Source organism: Amphiprion ocellaris, chromosome 21 (assembly GCF_022539595.1).
Source record: "Amphiprion ocellaris isolate individual 3 ecotype Okinawa chromosome 21, ASM2253959v1, whole genome shotgun sequence".
NCBI classification, from domain to species: Eukaryota; Metazoa; Chordata; class Actinopteri; family Pomacentridae; genus Amphiprion; species Amphiprion ocellaris.
Genome location: NC_072786.1, coordinates 20,233,632 through 20,254,115, shown reverse-complemented (window position 1 = coordinate 20,254,115; position 20,484 = coordinate 20,233,632). Strand labels below are relative to the sequence as shown.

Below are 20,484 nucleotides of genomic sequence, written 5' to 3'. Positions count from 1 at the left end.
GGGGAATGGATGCGCTATCTCGGCTGCAGCCTGAATGATTCCCGACAATAGACGTCAAGGAGTTAAATGACAAACAACCAATGTCAACATGAAACATCGACCCACAGAAGAATACCCATTTAATTCTGGTTCAAACACTGTACATGGTTATTATGTTAATAGCTCAGTCTGCTCAGAGTCTGGGTTGAGGGAAGGGGAGGCTGTGACTCAACTGGTAGATTAGGTCGCTTGCTAATTGTAAGGCGGCTGATTGATCCTCAGCCCTCCACGTACCAAAGTGTCCCTGATACTGAACCAGCAAGATACTGAACCAGAAGTTGCTCTTGATGGCAAGTGAGCACCTACCATGGCGGCTCTGCCATGATTAGTGTGTGTATGTGTAAATGGGTGAATCCTAAGCATTCTAAAGCACTTTGAATATCACCAAAGTAAAAATGCACTATACAAGTGTAGATCATGTACCATTCCAACTTAACTTTACGTAAAGACCCCATCTCTTTTACCATTATTTGTATTTAATTTATTATTTTTAGTGGTGCTAAGCTAAAGTGAACAGCCCTAATCATTCACACAGCTTACCAATAATTTCTTAAAGCTGGGACTGCATTTGGGACTGTCTTGTCCATCCTGTGTCTGGGTCAAACACACTGCATATACTGTAGCTGTTGCTGCACTTTACTCATACTGCCTTTGAAGAAAATTAATTTGAATGAAGGGTGGTTCTGCGCTAGACCTTCTCTAGTCTTGACGCTAACATCGCCACTTGATGCTAACAACGCCACTGTAATATCCAGTATTTTTAAACCATTCATTTTCCAGGCCTGCATCCACATGAATATATTTACTTTTTAAACTACCAAGCTTTTGCTGCACTTACACAACTGTTCAAAAGTTTGGGGTCATCCAGACAATTTCATGTTTTCCATGAAAACTCACACTTTTATTCATGTACTAACATAATTGCACAAGGGTTTTCTAATCATCAGTTAGCCTTTCAACACCATTAGCTAACACAATGTAGCATTAGAACACAGGAGTGATGGTTGCTGGAAATGTTCCTCTGTACCCCTATAGAGATATTCCATTCAAAATCAGCTGTTTCCAGCTAGAATAGTCATTTACCACATTAACAATGTCTACACTGGATTTATCATCCATTTAATGTTATCTTCATTGGAAAAAATGCTTTCCTTTCAAAAACAAGGACATTTCTAAGTGACCCCAAACTTTTCAACAGTAGCGTATGTGTAAAGTTTATAACAGACCTCCATTTTAGACCCTAAATTGAAGAACTTTGGAAACGCTGCTGCTGTTTGAAAAAGTCCAGACAGATAAACATAATACTCTCAAACAAATATTGTTAGCATTATGAAGTCATGTTTACTATGTGAATTCTGAGAAATAATGTCACGCCTATTCCCCTGCCTCAACCTCTGGTTAGTAGGCATCTCCCTCTCTTCCTATCTCTCTCTGTTAGGTTACCTAACAGTTTATCACTTCTTGGTTGTAATTCGAGTTTGCTCTGCTTCCACTTATCTCCAACCAGCTAACTACCTCGTCTTCCTCCTAGCCTTCTTTATTCCTTCCAACAACACTTCTATCAATCCACCTCGACTTAGCTGATTCACGGAATTCTGAACACATCATTTCTCTACCACCGGCATGCCCATGTTGTCCTCAATTTCTCTTGTCTCCTGCTCAGCACATTGGCCGTTGGCGCTCAGATTTTGATTGTTATCACTAGACCCCACACCAGCTAAGCAGCATACCATTGCCTGAAACCACTGTAATCCTGCCTGTGTTTTGTTCTGTTGCTTAATCTGTTCTCACACACCTGCCTGATAACTGTCTGTCGTAAACAACTGCATTGTGTTCATCTGTACTTAGTCTTAGTTCGGTCAATTCCTGTTCTTTGTATTCCAGATTCAGTCTGCTAGCGCTTGTGCTAACTCTGTTCCCCATGCTCCTTGCACCTTGGTTCTGGCCTGCTAACCGACTCCCAATCAATGTCATTTAAGTCTTTGTTTAGTCAATGTAAGTTTTTGTTTTCAGTTGGTATATGATTTGTGTTTGCATTTGGGTTTTCTGATCAGCTGTGACAAAAACTAGTCATATGAAAAAAAGTAAGCACATTTACAAGTTTTAAATTCCCCAGAATCCCTGTGTTATGTCTTCTTGCTGTGTTGAGCACACCTCGGGAATATTCACGTTAACATGGTGCTACATTGTAATCTGTAATGTGCAGCTATATCCCTTTGTGGTTTTCTGTGTTTGATATGAGGGGCAATGAGACTGTAGCAGATCAACACATAGCTATTGTAGCATGAACAGAACAATGTGCGAATCTGCTCAGAGAAAGGATAAACGAGCCCCTATTCTAAGCTACGCTAACTACATCCCGACTCCAGCGCCATACCTCACTCATAGATATGGGACTGAAATCCATCTGTACATCGCAGTTTCAGAAAGATTGCAAGGACAATAACAAATGGGACAACACCCTTTAAAAACCATCTATACAACCCTGCAGTTCCTTCATCTTTCCATTGCTACACTGCAAGGCTTTAAGCAATCAATCACTTACTTTTTTTGATGGATCATATAGTAAGGGTGGCAGTAACGACCATAGAGAACTGCTTAAGAGAGGCATCACTGACAGTCAGGTTAACCTCAGTTCTCCAACACATAAGTTCAAATAAGAAGTTCCTGGTAGCATGCTTGCATTACAAACTATTCATAATGTGTGAACCGTGTTTGTTGGACGTCATACGCTGGTCTGATTATAGACTTGTCCACTCCCTGAACATATCTCTGCCTCTCAGGCTTCCTGTCTGCTTGTGATGACCCCCAGGACAGTAATAAGGTCTATGCTCAACCTTGAATCCAGCCTGAAAATAACTCCAAGCTGCTGACTGCAGCATGCATCATCATGAATCAGCAAAAAATTAAAAGGAAATGACATTTTCAAAAAGATTTTGTTTTTTAAGCCTTTCAACACCAGTTAAACTGTTTTCAACCTAAATTCTGACACAATCTGAGTTGTGTCAAAGCTCTGCCTGTCTTTTTGTTTGCTTGTCTGGATCTCTCAGTGTTTCTGTCTGTAAGGAGTGGACCTCTGTCACTGATGATAAAGGGTGGTTGTACTCAAATGTTTCAGTCTCTCTAGATTCTCCAAATTCCAAACACCGTCTCTCTCATTTCAATTATAATCCATATAGAAATCATGAAACTGATTCTGCTCAAGGTTTTTTTCCCTGTTAAAAGGGTGTTTTCCTTGCCACTGTCGCCTTAGGGCTGCTCTGGGGGTCAGGCATATGGGTTCTGTAAAGCGTCTTGAGACAATTTGACCTGTAATTTGTGCTATATAAATGAAATTGAATTGAAAAAATTGAATTGAATCTGCTGCGTCTATGTTATTGACTGGGCATCACATTCTACATAAATGCTCAGATGTACATTCAGTGCTGAAATAATGTACATTCATTCATTATTTAGCTTATTAGACACTTTAAATAAAAAGACATGTAGCATGTATTTAATACTATTACACTGAGCAAAAATGTTTGTTAGAAATGTGACACATGCAGGATTATGCATTGTCTTTGGATGGTAAAACAGGTCATCGATCAGTGTGCCCTGTTAGATGTAATGTTGTGGTTTTTGCAAACATTCATGGTTTCTAGAGAATCTCACAGATTTTGGTCATCTCCTGACTTTGGATTTTGCGTCACCAGTAAATTGACATTTGTGGTATCATATGAGAACTATCTCTACAACTTTTAGATGGACTATGATGCCGTTTAGTGACATACTCCTGGTCTGGCTGTTTTTAAACTACAAAGAACTAACACATTTTTATAACACTAATGCCTACCTTGGGTCAGAAGCAGCCTTTTATGAACATAGGATTCACAACAACACATTTAATAATTTATTATTGTACAATAACTTGTAGTTGTCAGATTTTTTTTTTCAAAACTAAAATAAGTTTTTAGACGAACATATTTCATGTTTCCACTGTTGCGTCCTGCACACAGCCCAAACTAACTAACTGACACCAACCAACGTTAGCCACTAATCACAGTCACACACTTGCACTTATTGCAGAGTGGCTATTTTACTTCAGTTAAAGTGGTCAGTTAAAGCCTTCTCAAACAACCTTTGGTAGTCATGGCAACCCTTCTAATTTCTTTCACTTTTGGCAGAGCAGCTGAAGGCCAGCATTTGCCAGGAAAGTAGGAAGTTTGGATGAAATTATTATTCATCAATATTCTCTAGTACGTTTTTATTTACAATGCTGTTGTCTTCCAGTTGTCTCAGTAACAATATCAGAATGTTCCTATGTCAAAGAAATTGGTTCTCTGGACTCAACCTGTACTTAGCTGTTGTATCATCATTTTATATTGACAATATTCCACACAGACACAATTCTATGTAATGAAGAAAGTACAACATTTCCCTTTATAATTTCCATCCATCTACACTGAAGTAAAGAAAGTGCTATTACAGAGTTTGAGTCATAACCATACACAGTTTTATATGAAAACGAGACACAACCATGCTTTTTATCACTAATATGGATATTGTCACAACAGAACATAGGTAAAGAAAAATAGTTAACCACACAAGGGCATTTAGTGCATGACTGAAAAATAAGTCAATGAGATATGCATTTAAGGATTAATCTACGGCTATTGTGAAGTCAGCATATTACTGTATCTGCTGTACTGGTTTATCAAACTTACATTTTAACAAGACAGTGATATTATTATTGCATGCCTGTGCACTCTACACTGTTTGAACTGTACATTTGGAAGTTACTGCTGATCTACACATTTGCAAAATAGCTGCAAAATATGTACTTTAAAATATGCAAGCTTAATTACATGAACAAGACATTATACTGAATTACATGTACAAAGCCAGTAAGGAAAATGGGCTTCATGCAGCTATTCTGCTAAGTGTATTAATCATTGCATATGAGATTAGAACTAAAACACCTAAAAGCACTGAGAGCTAAAGAAAATGAATGAAATAATCTAAATACGTTTGTGATCTTCTCCCATATCTCATCCCATCTGACAGTTTGGGCTCAACTAGCCCCATCTACAATAAATACATAATAAAACACAAGCTCTGAAAATTATGGATAAAAAAGCAATTTGGTGGCATCACTGTCTTATTTATTTATTTTTTATAAAAAAAATCACTTATTGAGTTTTGAAAGCTTCATCGATCTTTGCTTCATCAAATTAATGGTAGGTGTTGTTGGTCCTCTTTGTCTACTTTCACTGAAAAGTCCAACCAGGGACAGGGGTTGAAAATTAGCTTAATGCTATACACTCTATATGCAATACATCAGATGTTTTCTATGTTCATTGCATGGTCCCTGATCAAATAAATAAAGACAAGAAAGTTTTTAGTTCTCTTAAATCATCATTTCCTGTTTACTTCACATCATTCTATGAGAGCTATAAACCAGAGAGCTATTATCCCCCACTGGAGCACTAAATGAACTTGAAGAGCTCAGGCTGCAGAAGAGCAAGTTTTATAATCCACGGCTGTCTTAAAGGATGCAGTCACTGGTGGCAACCAGACCATATCTCTTTTGTGATAGGTCAGATATCAGCCTTCCACCCCCATCACATCATTCAGGTCTACAGGGTGGGAGGGGCAGCTCTGTAGAGAGGCCCAGCCAGAGGTAGAGGGAGCTGTGGGCTGTTTCCATATGACACACACATTATGTTAATGCTGTGTGGAAAAAAATGACATGCCTCTTAAATCCTTCCTCTCCTGCACTGATAACAGCCTGTGTTCTGTTTTATAAACACTAAGCCTTTTTGAATTTAATTTTTAAAAAATGCTCCATGCAGGCATGTGCATTGGGGGGTGGGGGGTGGGGAGTGGGGGGTTGGCTGAAGCACCTGCCCCTTTGCTCCTTGATACCCAAAGTGCCCTTTTGTCAAAGTTGTTTTTTTTTGTAACTTTATTTAATTTAGTTTTTTTATTTGTAAGTGTGTGTGTGTGTGCGCGCGTTTGTAACAGTCTTTGAGGCCCATAATAATGAATAAAACAAAATAAAATTAATAACTCAGATCTACCCTCGGTTGGTCACATGGTCTACGTAGACGTCCCTCACTGCCCTGAGGTGCCCAGATGTGCCCTGTAGCTCAGCGCTAACGCCGCTAGTCTAGAAACCGGAGAACCGAGGGAGGACTTCAGCAACTGATGGTCCGGTGAGGAGGTTTTGCAGTGGTGTTCGTTTGTGCACGGTGTATTCTAGATGACTAACGAAGTGAAGTGAGCATCCTGTGTTTCTGACTCTGCACTCACCTCTCATCAGTTATAGCCGCTAGTTAACCACAGCGTGCTGAGAGGATAAAGTCTGCCAGGCTTCTTTTTGTTTCAGTATCTTTCTTTTGTTATGGGCAAAGTCTTGCGCAAAGTGGATAGTCAAAATGAACAAAAGCACAAATACATTCAAATATATCATTTCTATATCATTTTTAAAAAAACTTTATTATTAGCACTACAAATAATAAAGGACAGATTATGAATCAGCACCATGGAGCAAATCCGTGGCTATACAGTATATGTCTGGAAAAGGTATGAAATTTAAAAGCAAGGACTCCAGGAAGAGCAGCCACAGTTAAACAGTCCAGTGTCTAATGGTGATCTAAGTTCAACTTCAAAGTAATAATTTGTCACAAATACATTACACCACTGTGAAATGTTGCTTTTCGCTAATCCCAATTGGGGTCAGCCATTGTACAGCACCCCTGGGAGGGGGAAAGGTTAAGGGTGTTGCTCAAGGGCCCAACAGTGGCTGCATCGGGGTTTGAACCACTGACCTTCTGATCAGTAGTCCTGAGACTTAACCGTTGCGCCACTGCTGCCCCGTCCTAAATTATCTTCCTTTGTCCTAAATGAATGCACAGCCTGAACTATGGCTTTGTGGATATAGGCTGTACCTCCACCCCTCCTTTATTCTGGTCCCCCCATTAATGTTCCCCTTTCAGTTTATGAATGGGCGACTAGTTCTGTTTAGTTCCAACAGTGAGCCAACAATTTGTTTAAAATGAAGATGAGAAATCATGGCAAAAACGCTGTGGTGGAAGTTTCATTGTTCAAAACATGCTACTATTTATTTATTATTTTGGGCCTCAAAGATTTTTACACACACACACACACACACACACACACACACACACACACACACACACACACACACTTACAAATAAAAAAACAAAATTAAATAAAATTTAAAAAAAAAAAAAAAAAACAACTTTGACAAAAGGGCACTTAGGGCATCAAGGAGCAAAGGGGCAGGTGCTTCACTCCAGACTTCCTCATATAATACCACAGTTCCTCTCTCAGCACCCTGTCATATGCTTTTTCTAGATCTACAAAGACACAGTGCAGCTCCCTCTGAACTTCTCTGTACTTCTCTATCAACATTCTCAGAGAAAATATTGCACCTGTAGTATTTTTCTTGGTATGAACCTATACAGCTGCTCAGCAATGCTCATGTCTAGCTTCCGCTACTCCTTCCTATAACTTCATTGTATGGCTCATCAACTTTATTCCTCTGTAGTCGCCACAACTCTGCACATCTGTCTTGTTCTTAAAAATATGCACCAGCCTCTCCTCCATTCCTCAGGCATCTTGTCATTCTTTAAGATCTTGTTGAACAACCTAATCAAAAGCTCTACTGCCACCTTTCCTAGACACTTCCAAACCTCTGCATGTATATCATCAGGGCCAACTGCCTTTCCACGCTTCATCCTCTTCAATGCCCTCCTCACTTCACCCTTACTGATCTTTTTTGCTTCCTGGTCCACAACAGTCACCCCTTCTACTCTTCGTTCTCCCTCATTTTCCTCATTCATCAGCTCATCAGCTTTTGGCTCCATTCAATTCATTTCCATATCTATCTTTAATCTTAACCTGCTGCATGTCCTTCCCATCGCTATCTCTCTGCCTCACCAACCTGTATAAATCAGTCTCTCCCTCCTTACTGTCCCACCTAGCATACCAGTCATCCCACGCCCTTTGTTTGGCCTTGAACACCTACGTTCACATTGTGCTGCATCTCCCTATACTCCTGTCTACTCTCTTCAGTCCTCTCAGTGTCCCACTTCTTCTTAGCTAACCTCTTTCTTTGTAGACATGCCTGCACTTCCTCATTCCACCACTACGTCTCCTTATCTACTTTTCTTCCAGATGACACACCAAATTCTCTCCTACTTGTCTCCCTGATCACATTAGCTGTAGTTGTCCAGTCATCTGGAAGCACCTCCTGACCACCCAGAGCCTGACTCAACTCCTCCATAAAAGCCACTCTTCCTTTTTCAGCTTCCACCATTTCATCCTCTGCTCTACCTTTGCCCTCTTCATCTTCCTCACCACCAGAATCATCCTACACACCACCATCCTTTGCTGTCTGGCTACACTCTCACCTACCACTACTTTGCAGTCACTGATCTTCTTCAGACTATGCCGTCTTCCTACCTCCATTCTTATAAGTCACCCTATGTTCTTGCTTCTTCTAGGAAAAAAGTATTCACTATCTATATATAATTTTTCCTTGTCTTCCAACACACATCCTACCTGTGGGGCATAACCACTAACAACACTGAACATCACATCTTCAATTTCTAGCTTCAGACTCATCACTCTATCTGACACTCTTTTTACCTCTAGAACATTCCTAACAAACTTCTTCTTCAAGATAACTCCTACTCCATTCCTCTTCCTGTCCATGCCATGATAAAACAGCTTGAACCCTTCTCCTAAACCTCTAGCCTTGCTACCTTTCCACCTGCTTTCCTGAACACACAGTATATCCACTTTCAATTCAGTTCAATTCAGTTCACTTCAATTCAATTCAATTCAATTCAATTCAATTCAATTCAATTCAATTCAATTCAATTTTATTTATATAGTGCCAATTAAAGGTCACATGGAGGACACTGTCTTGTACCCCTTTTAGGCTACATTTTTTGCTATAACTCTACTAATCACCAAAAATAACAAAGTATTAGTCATTAATTTGCTTTTTTTTTTTAAACTCATTTACTCATCACAGCTATGTCACATAATTGAACAAGCCCAGATCTTCCACATTCTTTCCTCATGACAGAGAATTCAACATTAAACAAGCAGAAAGCTTATAGTCTAAAGTGATTTACTGTCCATTCAGTGGCAGTAGAATGTACTTGTGCTTTACAATGTGTTTCTCATTCACACACACATTCACACAGCAATGGCAGCAGACCTGTCATGCAAGATGCTCATCTGTTATCACAAGCAGTTTGAGGTTCAGTGTCTTGCCCAAGGATACCTTGGCAAATGATCAAACTGCCAATCTTACGATTAGTGGACAACCTGGCCTACAATCTGAGCCATGGCCACCCCATTTCAGTGTTTTCCCCCCCAAGTATCCTACTGTGTGACACAATAGTCATACTGTTACATAAAAATGGATAATACATTGAAGCAGTATGTGTATAGGTTGCCCTGTTTAGGACTCGCTATTGGTCAATCTCACAAATTTACACGTTTTGACTAAAGTTGAACTTGACTAGACCAATACTGATACTGAGACTAACTGAACAGTAGCATCTTGGGGTGTCATGAGACAGTGTCTGCCATTGGCATCCTACTGGGTTAAAATGTGGAGTCCATCTGTTACTGGGTAGAAATATGAATCACAGCAGATGCATGTGTGTTAAATGATAGAATTTTTCCTTGGTTATTTTATCTGTTTATCATCAGTCATGTTGTTTGTAAAAAATGAATGGCTAATGCTAACAGGTGCCAAGTCAATTTTTATTTACATTACATGAGCTAGAAGGGTGAAATTCCAACTTTACCCTGACAACAGATGAAATATAAGGAAGTAACTAACATTGTTATGAGCTAGCAGTGTACTCTGTGAATGCAGTCCTCTGCCAAGGCCAATGTCCTTTCTTGATGTATTTATTTATTTATTTATTTTAAAAACAGGTGGTCTGCATCAGCACCAGCACTTCATAGGTTCTTCCTTTGCCCACGCCTCACCACCTGAAAATCATCTTGGTAGTTTTTATGTAATCCTGCTGACAATCAATCTCTGTTTTGTCACTGTTTACTGTGGTTTTCAGTGCTGCTTTTGTTCACACCACAAATGTACTTGTTCATTTTATGAACAAAAACACTTGGTTTAGTTCAGGGAAATATCAGAGTTTGAGTTAAAATACTCCAGCGCAAATGCTAAACACAAATCTCAGTTTGTTTACTATTTTGCTGGGGTGATAAGTCCTGCCCCAAGTGTAGTCCTCCAAAAATGTAAGTATCTCACAATTTTACAGCCTTTTGGTGAAAATGATACTTTCTGAGCTGTGGACAAATATAGCTGTTACACTTTTTTTTGAGGCTGGGCTGTGGACTCAGACAATTCATGGATCTTCCCCCTGGACGGAATCTTCACATGGATGAGCAGTAATGAATCACTTGGCCTGCAGGAGCTGTGGTCACATGGCTGTATACTACAGATTTCCTCTAATCTGGAGTGCCTGAAACTCACAATTGTAATGAGATACATCCAGAACTGACAGCTATGTGTCTGCAGCGTTTCTGCCCTATTAATTATGCTTAATTGTACTCCCCATCAATCATTCACAATAGGAGGGAATAAATTCATAGATATATTGGTTGCTGCTTCATTGCTATACCTCCAGATCCACTGCATGCTTATGTGAGAGGTGATGAGACAATGTGTGAGACAGTTTGTTTGTGAGTAATGCTTGCCATGCCAATCAGCAGTCCCTTCACTGCCAAATATCGAAACAAACTGATCTCTCCACCAAATGTCACCATAATTGCTTCCTGCTGGAGACTGTCCCAGCTGACCCAGAACGAAGGCAGGGGACGCCCTGGACAGGTCACCAGTCTATCACAGGGCTACATATAGAGACTAACAATCACACTCACATTCACACCTACGGACAATTTAGAATCACCAATTAACCTAAACATAGTTTTGGACTGTGGGAGGATAGCGGAGAACCCAGAGAAAACCCATGCATGCACAGGGAGAACATATGAACTCCATGCAGAAAGATCCCGGGAACTGGGCGTCTTCTAGCTGCAAGGTGACAGTGCTAACCACTGAGCCACTGTGCATATATATATATATATATATATATATATATATATATATATACATATAAGTATGTATGTATGAATATCCATGGTGACTGGTGACAGTAAGCATGATAAATAAGCATGACATCATGAGGATCCTGGATTATGAACAGTATTGCAACAAGAAAATAATTGCCCATCGACTTGTGATGCAGTATCCTAACAGCAGTTCAGTGATTCTTGCAATATTGACTTAGATCAATGAGCTTTTCTACTATCATCAGAGGTGCTTTTAATTTCCATTTTCTTAATGACTGATAACATTAAAAGTTTAAAAAGAATATTTGATTATTTGTAAAAGAAAAAAAATGTTCCCACTAGTATTTCCACATTATTCAAAAGGAGTTTTCAGTCATATGTACTTGATTGTCATAATTCTGAACACAAGTTTTAAAGTTAACTTGACTTGAAATATTGACTTTGAGCTGAGGAAAAATGCTGTTATCAAGCCAATTTCATTGAGTTACCTGAACTTGAATTTAGTTGTAAGCCAACTAACGCAGAACTTTGAGTTTGAACTACACACAACATTAAGGTGATACAATTACCAGTGTTACTGTGTCAACTCAGTTCATCAGAAATAATGTTTGCAACTTAAATTTATCAAGATCATTTCATTTAGTATGTTATTTTAATGACTTTATGCAGTGTGTCTGTTGACTAGACTGTGCTGTCTAACAGTTATTCACACCAGTGTGCAAATCTTTACATGTACACTGCAATTCCTGGCTGACTGAGAACAGAAATAACCTGAATGACAATATTGATTTCAATAATCCTGAGGAGCAGGTAGTTGGAGATTAACACATTGTACAAATGATCTATAAACAGAACTTTTGTGGAACAGAACCTCACAATTAGGTTCAGGTTGTCTCTGTGTAGAATGAGATTTAAAGGGATTTAATATTACATCTTAAATAAATTGGGGGACATGTAAGGGATAGATCTAATAAAGAATTGTTATTCAGCAGAGGCAGAGATATCCTCACTTCTAGACCTTTAAAAGGGTCAATCCCTCAAAATTTTGGTCTTCCATTGTGGTTCTCAGTAACATTTTTAATTTTACCTTTCTATTCTATATTTTCTAATTTGTGATGCAGACTTTCTTTTATGGAACTTAAACCCATGACAATGATTTATTGATGATATTACTACAACATAATTTGGTATATTTTCTCAGATTAGACTAAGGTCCTTCATAGGCAGAGAAGACATGCTATATCTACTTTCACACTCCGATTAGTAGTCTTCATCACATACACTGATTTTAATATCTAAAATTGGTGTCATGTCCCTTTAAGTATTGATTAACGTACCCACTCTGTGCATCAAACTGGCTGACGGGGGAATTGGAGAGGTCTGGGTGTGTGCCTCAACCAATAAGAAAACATACTAGGTTATTTCATGTCCATAGTTCATGTTTCAAGTTTAGTTATTTCCTGTTTTATTTTGGTACTTACTGTTGTGTGCCATCTTGTTTCAGGTGTCTTTATGTTCCCTGGACTTTTTCTGCTTTTCCACCTGTGTGTGATTATCTGCCTTGCCTCAGTCTATATATACTCCTCCTTTCCCTCATGTTCCCTGCGAGACAGTCTATGAAGAAAAAAGAACTACTTCCAAGAGTCTCCAACGTAGCCTGAACATCATCATACACTTGCACAAATGTGACCATGTGAAATTTTAACTTGCACACTCTACTTTTACTTTTTCTATCAATCTCTATACCAGTATCGGCTTTTAAAAAAATGCAGCAACTGCCATGTTCTACTGCAAAAAATCCTCAAAAGTCTGTGGAGATGTAATGATGTATAAAAACGTATATGAAATCTAGATCATTCTTCATCACATAAAAACAGTTTGCTTTCATCTCTGTGTTTCTATGGACGCACTGGAGGTCTGAGAAGTGTTTAGCTGTGTTTAGCTTGAAAACCTGCAGGCAGATAAAACTGCTCGCTTCTGTCAAAAGTGCAACAATATGCCTTCCAACAACTCTAAAGCTATTTACACTGTACACACACCGATGATTATATGATCTGCCTCATATCAGAGTGATACTCTAAGGCAAGACATTTATATAGAAACGTAGAAACTAGCCCCTCTCCATTTCACCACCAAAAAACAACACACAAACCCTGGATAACACTGAGGATGAGCACAGAGACTGGGAATCATGATTAAAACAATTCAATTCAGTTCAATTCGATTTTATTTATATAGCGCCAATTACAGTTCAGATTAGTCTCAAGACGCTTTACAGAACCCATATGCCTGAACCCCCAGAGCAGCCCTAAGGCGACAGTGGCAAGAAAAAACTCCCTTTTAATGGGAAGAAACCTTGCATAGAACCCGGCTCATATGGCACATCTGCCGCTGGCCAGCGGGTTGAGAATACACAATAAACAATAAACAATGGCATCTTGTGTTAAAATATTGTCATATACTCTAAACTAGAAAAGCACTCAGAGAGTGCAGTACTCCGCCAAGGCTGCTCAGTCATTGTATGATTTCTGATGGATGAAATTCTTAAAAAAATTGTGGTGGATTTGTAGTAGGATCACAATCATGTGATCGTCAGCAGCAGCTGACCGAGTGTTCATTCGTTGTCACAGTTACAGTGGCGCCGTGCTGCTATCTCACAGTGATACAGAAATCTTTAACAAATCCGTGGATCCAGACTATAAGCTGCATCACTGCCAAAATCGAATCACTTGGTCCTTGTGTCATTTCTGACCTTCCCTGAAAATTTCATCCAAATCTGTTTGTCTGTTTTTGAGTAACGTTGCTAACAGTCAGACAGACTAACAAACCAACGGCGATCGTTACATAACTCCACCGCGTTCCTTGGCAGAGTAATGAATAATAATGTACATTGAAGACACATGTGAAAGATGGTGTAATAATGTGATGCACATAACACTGCTGCTCCTGCTTCTTCTCTAGCTGAGATCTCTTCACTAATAAAATGGTTTGTGGAGGGGGGTTGAATGGGTTTGGGCTCTGTGTTTAATAAAGAAAACTCAAAAGAACTGTCAGGAGGACATCAGGGTCTGTAATTATCACCTCAGTCCTTCCTCAGGTGTGATGGTGCGGTGATAGATGAACTGATCACAGGCTCAGTTTTTCATGGTTATACATACGACACCATGTAGTGACTAGTGAGAGATTATTGTATTGCCTACTGTCTCCCCCACATCAACTCCTTTGGATGGTAAACGTGGAAATGTCTGTGCCAGGTGTTCCTAAAGCGATGTCTGTAAACTAAAAGCAACATTAAAAAAATGTCACATTGCTAAAAAAAAAGAACTTTGTGAGTAAAGAACTCTGATGGTTTCATAAAAAACAGAAAAAACACTGACTTAAATTGCATTTTTGACTCTTTATAATTTGTATTAGTACTAGTATTAGTCATTCAAGCATCCTTGGGACCAAAGCACAAGCTATGCCATTCAGTCTAAATGACATGAGAAGTTCATGTACAGCTTTGTTGTGTCTGCATGTTGCTAACAGTACTTAAATAGCTGAACAGACTGCATGTGTATGGAAGAATTTCAAAACTCAGTGAGAAAACTTGAATGATTAGGAAACCCTGTCTGTTATTAAAGCTCCTCTCTGACCCCAGCTTTCCAACATCCTCTATGACCAGAAGACTCACATGCAGTATGAGGTCTGGTGCTTTTCCCACCTCATATTTTTGCACTCTAGCCAGACTGAGATCTACTTTATATTCGATCTGATTTGACTTTTGGATGGTTGCAGAGGTTTGGAAACCTCCTTCTTCTATGCCTTTGAAACATCAGGTTTAGGCTGTCTGTGATATACTCGGTCTAATCTAGTCTGCAGGTATGGTATAGCCACGTACCCACTGCCTGATGTGCACCTTCCCAGACATGTGACTGCATTGTTACATATCTGTGATTGGTCCGCTTGTTTACATGGCATATTGACTTGTGCAATGATAATGCATTTGTGAAACAACATATATTAAGCAACAGGCTGTAACTGTTCGTAGCTTGATCATAATGTAAATGCAATAGTTAGCATTCTGCCCTTGTACTAATTTTTCATTGTATTAGCTCTTCCAGTTTGTGTATGGATGGGATGTTTCCAACAGGTTCTCTGTTTTCTGTGTTGAGGTATGAGTGAGTTGCTCAGCATTTATTTGCTCTAACTTTAGAATATGAGCAAACCTCAGACAGCAGAACACAGAGCAACTGACTCATCACACTGTTTGTACTGTTGGTGTGGTAATGTGAAAGAGGTAGTGATGAGATGGAAGGTTGAAGGGTGGCGATGTACCTTCTCAACTTAACAAGATGAAAGCATTTAAATAGCAGGGAATCAATGCGTCTCAGTGAGTTAAAGCCCTGGCATCTTTATGCATGTCTGTTCACTGCATAATCTACCAGCTGCAGCTGCCATATCAGTGTTATGAGATTGAGTGGGAGTGGCCGCCTGGTGAACAATTAGCCTTAGCCACAACCTTTAACTGTTACCTTGGATTACACACTGTCACTCAATGAACGCTTTCCCCAGCTCCCAACTTATGCATCCTTTTGAAGTAACAAAATCCCTAAGCTGCAGTATGAGAAAACCTCCTTCCATCCTGTCTTCTCTAAAAGCCTGCGTTAAAAATGTATGCACCCTTGCTGCTGTCTGCATCTGTGACAGACAATGGGGGTGGGAGAAGGGATATTGTGTACTCATTGCTGTTGCTTTGATGTTCAGCAGAAATAGAAAGGGAGTTCTGTAACCCAGTTGTGCTGGTTGTGCTGCGAGTCACTGTGGCTTTTTCTGATTGACAGAAACAAATGAGTATCATGTTCATCTCAGAGTCTTTGAAGCAAATGTCAATGTCACCCCAATGTTTCCTCAAATCTATTTAATAAGAGTGGGAGAAATTGTCAGGCCTGCCTAAGCTCAATTTCACACACTTCATGAAAGTCAAGACTAGGTTGTCATTCTTACTTAATCCATTCAAGGCCTAAGGCAGTGTGGGTGGATTTGGTGCAGAACATCTCTGAAGTTTAACAGCAAACTATTAAACTGTGCCTGCTGACCAAACAGCTAGAAGGGCTAAGATGAAGTGGGGTTGCTCAGCTGTAAAGAGCAGTAGTTGGTGTTCCATTTCCAGGGGCTGGCTACATAAAGATATGTTCAAGTCACTAAAAGAGCTCAGCCTGTCTTTGTTTTTAATTAATTAAATTGGTTAAATTTTAAGTTGTCTGATGTGCCAGATGCTGAAGCAGAGTAAATACATCTATTCCTCAAATACACACACATATTCTTTACTTCTGACAGTAACAACGTCACTAAATAACTCAGGATGAAAGCAAAGCAGTTGCCTCAAATGATCTCTGAACCTTCTTTGTTGGTCTAACACTGCTAAATGTCAGCCAATTCTTGTCTTGTAGAAAGTAAATGATCTGCAATTACATAGCTCCTTTAAACCCGAACTAGGTTCTACAAAGCGCTTTACAATGTGTCTCGAAACACCAACTGTACGATTAGTGGACCATCTGCTCTACTACCCCATGGTTTCATTTTTAAAGCCCTGCCAGACCTTTGTGCATTATGATGTAAAAGTGTTCACATATTTTTAAAAATGCAGGCATAAAGGTGATTGCAGAAAGCTGATATTAATCTATACAGTTCAACACCGCTCCATATCGATCATAGCCAGAGTGTTAAAGGACACTTTTGTAGTCAATAAACCTAATAATCCATTCCAACCTGTGGAAATGTGAAATAGGACAAAGGATAACAGAGATTATAAATCATCATCATTGCGTCATCACTGACACATGTGGAATCTTAGATCATTTATTTACACATACACAGAATGCAGTGCATCGGTGTGGAATCATGTGTAGTATATGGGACATCAACACTACGTTTCTGTGTTAGTCTGGGAATATGTGAGGACACTATTCCACGCCTGTTATGTTCTTCTTTTGCTTTGTCTTTTCTGGGTTCTCGTGTTAACCACAAAACTGTCTGTTACTATGACCATTTTAGAAGTGGTTTTGGATGGTCCTTGCATTGTCTGTCTGAAGGCCGTCTATTAGAGCTTATTCACGGTCACGCTACCTGCTGTCAGGGCCTGGACTCATTAGAAGCTGACTGTGCCCTCAGACTTCCTAGCTCAAGGCCTACTTGAAATTTCTTATTAGTGGGTCATTCAGAGCTGTGATTTAATCTTGCAGTAGTTGACCTGTAATTGATTTGCTAGTGGATGCAGATGCCCACTCGGAGAACAGGGCTTAGTTTGTTCAAGCTTTTCCTATTTCGACTTCTTTTCTTTCTTTTTTTCACAACCACAACTAAATGACAGTCCATCCATTGAGGAGTAGAGATATCTTGCACTCAGATGGCATGTGGGTAGGCCTTGTAATAAGGACATTAAACATCTCTTACTGGAAAAGGGTGACCTTCCTGCCAGAAATATGAGTTATGTGCTTACCAAGCTAGTGAACATTAGGCATTAGGCATCCATCCATCCCTCTCTCATACATTTAAGTCAAAACCAAAGTGGGGGATGACAATAGCACAGGCAGACATTTTACAGTACTTGCATACGTACCAGCAGCAGTCTGATTTTGAACAATAAAAATGACGCCCTTTGTCCTTGGCTAAAACTGAAAAGATGAACTGTAGAACATTAATTGATGTCTGTGATATTCTGTTGGCAACTGTACATTTTTTAGAGCTACATATGTTGAATATATACCCAAAAAAACATTATTTCACTGATGTACACATTTAAACTAGATGAGGAAAAGTGTACATTCCTTCAGACTGCAGAAAGCACAATATATTTCTTAGCACTAATCATGCAGCAGTGATATTTTGGTCAGGTATGTCTGTTACATTGGAGGGTAAACAAAATGAAATATATATACACAAGTAGGAGTATAATGTGAGGGGCAGAGTGCGTATAGCCAGAGGGGAAAGGCATAGAGAACATTTTTGTTGTAAGAAAAATTAGTTTGTGTTGGATTCCTCATACTGTTCCATATACAACAAGAAAGACAGCGCAGTACTCCGGAAAGGCTGTTCATTCCCCCATATGGCATTGTCAGAAATGCAGCACTTTTTTGTAGAAATGCAGCATTTGCTTATTAGCTATTGATGATCAGAAATCAGGGCACCACAGAATGTGTCCATTTAATATAGATATACACACAAACAAAATGACCTTGCACTGAGCACAGGCGTCTATTATGCATGTGTTACGTTATGTACGGATACCGAATCATGTGACCTAAATAGGCGGCGGGTGGCGAGAATTGATGAGACTCAGAAACACCCCCACAATTGAATCAATTGCTCCTTGTATCATTTCTGATAGATAAGTCCTGATAAGTCCGCAGTGGTGGATTTGTAGTAGGATCACAATCATGTGATCATCAGCAGGCAGCTGACGTAGCGTTCACTTGTTGTCATAGTTACAGTGACGCCGTGCTGCTATCTCGCAATGATACAGAAATCTTTAATAAATCCATCGATCCAGACTATAAGGTGCATCACTGCCAAAATCTAATCACTTGGTCCTTGCTTGTGTCATTTCTGACCTTCCCTGAAAATGTGTTTTTTCTATGATTTTAACTGCTCCTACTGCATTGTGCTGAGCCGATTCAACAGCGTTCAAGATGAACACGATGAAAAATATCTCGACTCCTTCAAAACCTTCAACAACTGAACAACTAAACATGATTCTTTAGAAGTTCATTGAAGAAGAAAAGTGACATTTTATATAACTTAGGGTAATACCTTTTTTTTTTAGAAATACAGTTAAATCATTGTTTAACTTTTTAAGCTTTATTTTGATTTTAATAATTGAAAAACCTGATTTATGATGATTCATTATCTCTTTTTAATATACTGATAAAATGTACCCTTAGAAATTTTAAAGGCAATAAATGCTAAATGTGCACTACTTCAGTTTTCATATGAAACAATAATCAAGTCATTCATCTGATTAAAACTGTTTTAATTCAGTCATTGATTTGAATAAAAACAAAAAAGTACCATGAAGCAAGTATATTACAAATATGACTCTTGTTCCTGAACCGCACATGGGTAAAAAGATACATTTAAATGGCCAAGAGATGATTAATGGAATAGCTAATAGTTTCTGGTCATTTTCCACAAAACTTCTTACATCTTCAAGTGCTCACAAATATTACTGGTCATAACTTGTAAGTAATTAAGGGTTAAATGTACATATTACTTTGAGTGTTTTTTTTCTTCATAATTCAGTTGTTGGTAGCAACCAAAATTACTTTAAAGCAGGACAACTGGTAAAGGCAGTGACAGGATCATGAGCACCCACAATGTATCGATACACAGAGTGAGGGTTGGTCTTTGTGGTCAGATCCCACAGCAAAGCACAAACTGCTGAAAGCCTGGCTATGACAGAACGGCTTCAAAATACACAGTGCATCACAGCCTGTTGCGTAGATGTAGGATGATTACAGTGCCCAAGCTGACTCTGCCAAAAGGCCCTACAATGGGCATGTGAACAGATCTGGATCATAGAACAATGGCAGAAGGTGGCCAGCTGAGCAGTGTTAGCTTACTCCTTGTAAAATGCCTCCAGAGAATGGAGGTTGGTCAGTGCCTTTACTGTAGTCCATCAGGTCGTTGTCTTAGTGGCAATAAAGGGTTACTGGGTGCTTGTGAGGCAAGCAGTCAACTAGCTGCAGTCTGGCAACCCCATCATCAGAGCTCATTGTTTTGAGTGTATAACCATATTTGATTTGTGCCGCAGCCACTGTTTGAACAGACTCAAATATTTATATTTTACTACACAACATGTGACTTTAGAACAACTTACTGAACTGATAGATTTTTTAGTCACTTTGTTTGGTTACTTTATCATTCATACAAACACTACTAGAACACTTATTTATCCACTGTTTTGTCTGTATTGCTTTCATCAAAGTGGCTTAATAGAAATTTAAATACTTTTTGTACATGTAATACAGTACCATTCAAAAGTTTGGGGTCATCCAGCCAATTTTATGTTTTACATGAAAACTCACAATTTTATATATATGTTGATATAAGATGTCGATATATAAATGTCGATATAAGCAACATAATGAGTGAAGTGACTGTAAAACATTGTTTATGCAGCCCTCTGATGCCCTTTAATATTAAATCACATTTTCTCTTATATATGTAAATATATATATGTATGTATAATCCACCTCTGCTTTGCAGCAACAAGAAGTACAAGACAAGATGTATTTCACAACTCATTTATAGATTGACTCTTTTTTAAGGTTATATAAT

At 39.0% G+C, this 20,484-nt stretch overlaps 1 protein-coding gene across 2 annotated transcripts in view; it reads right to left on the bottom strand.

Moving 5' to 3' along the window:
• Window positions 1-20,484, bottom strand: part of tmem178bb (transmembrane protein 178Bb) — a 96,749-nt gene that overhangs the window by 19,322 nt on the left and 56,943 nt on the right. The window lies entirely within an intron of this gene.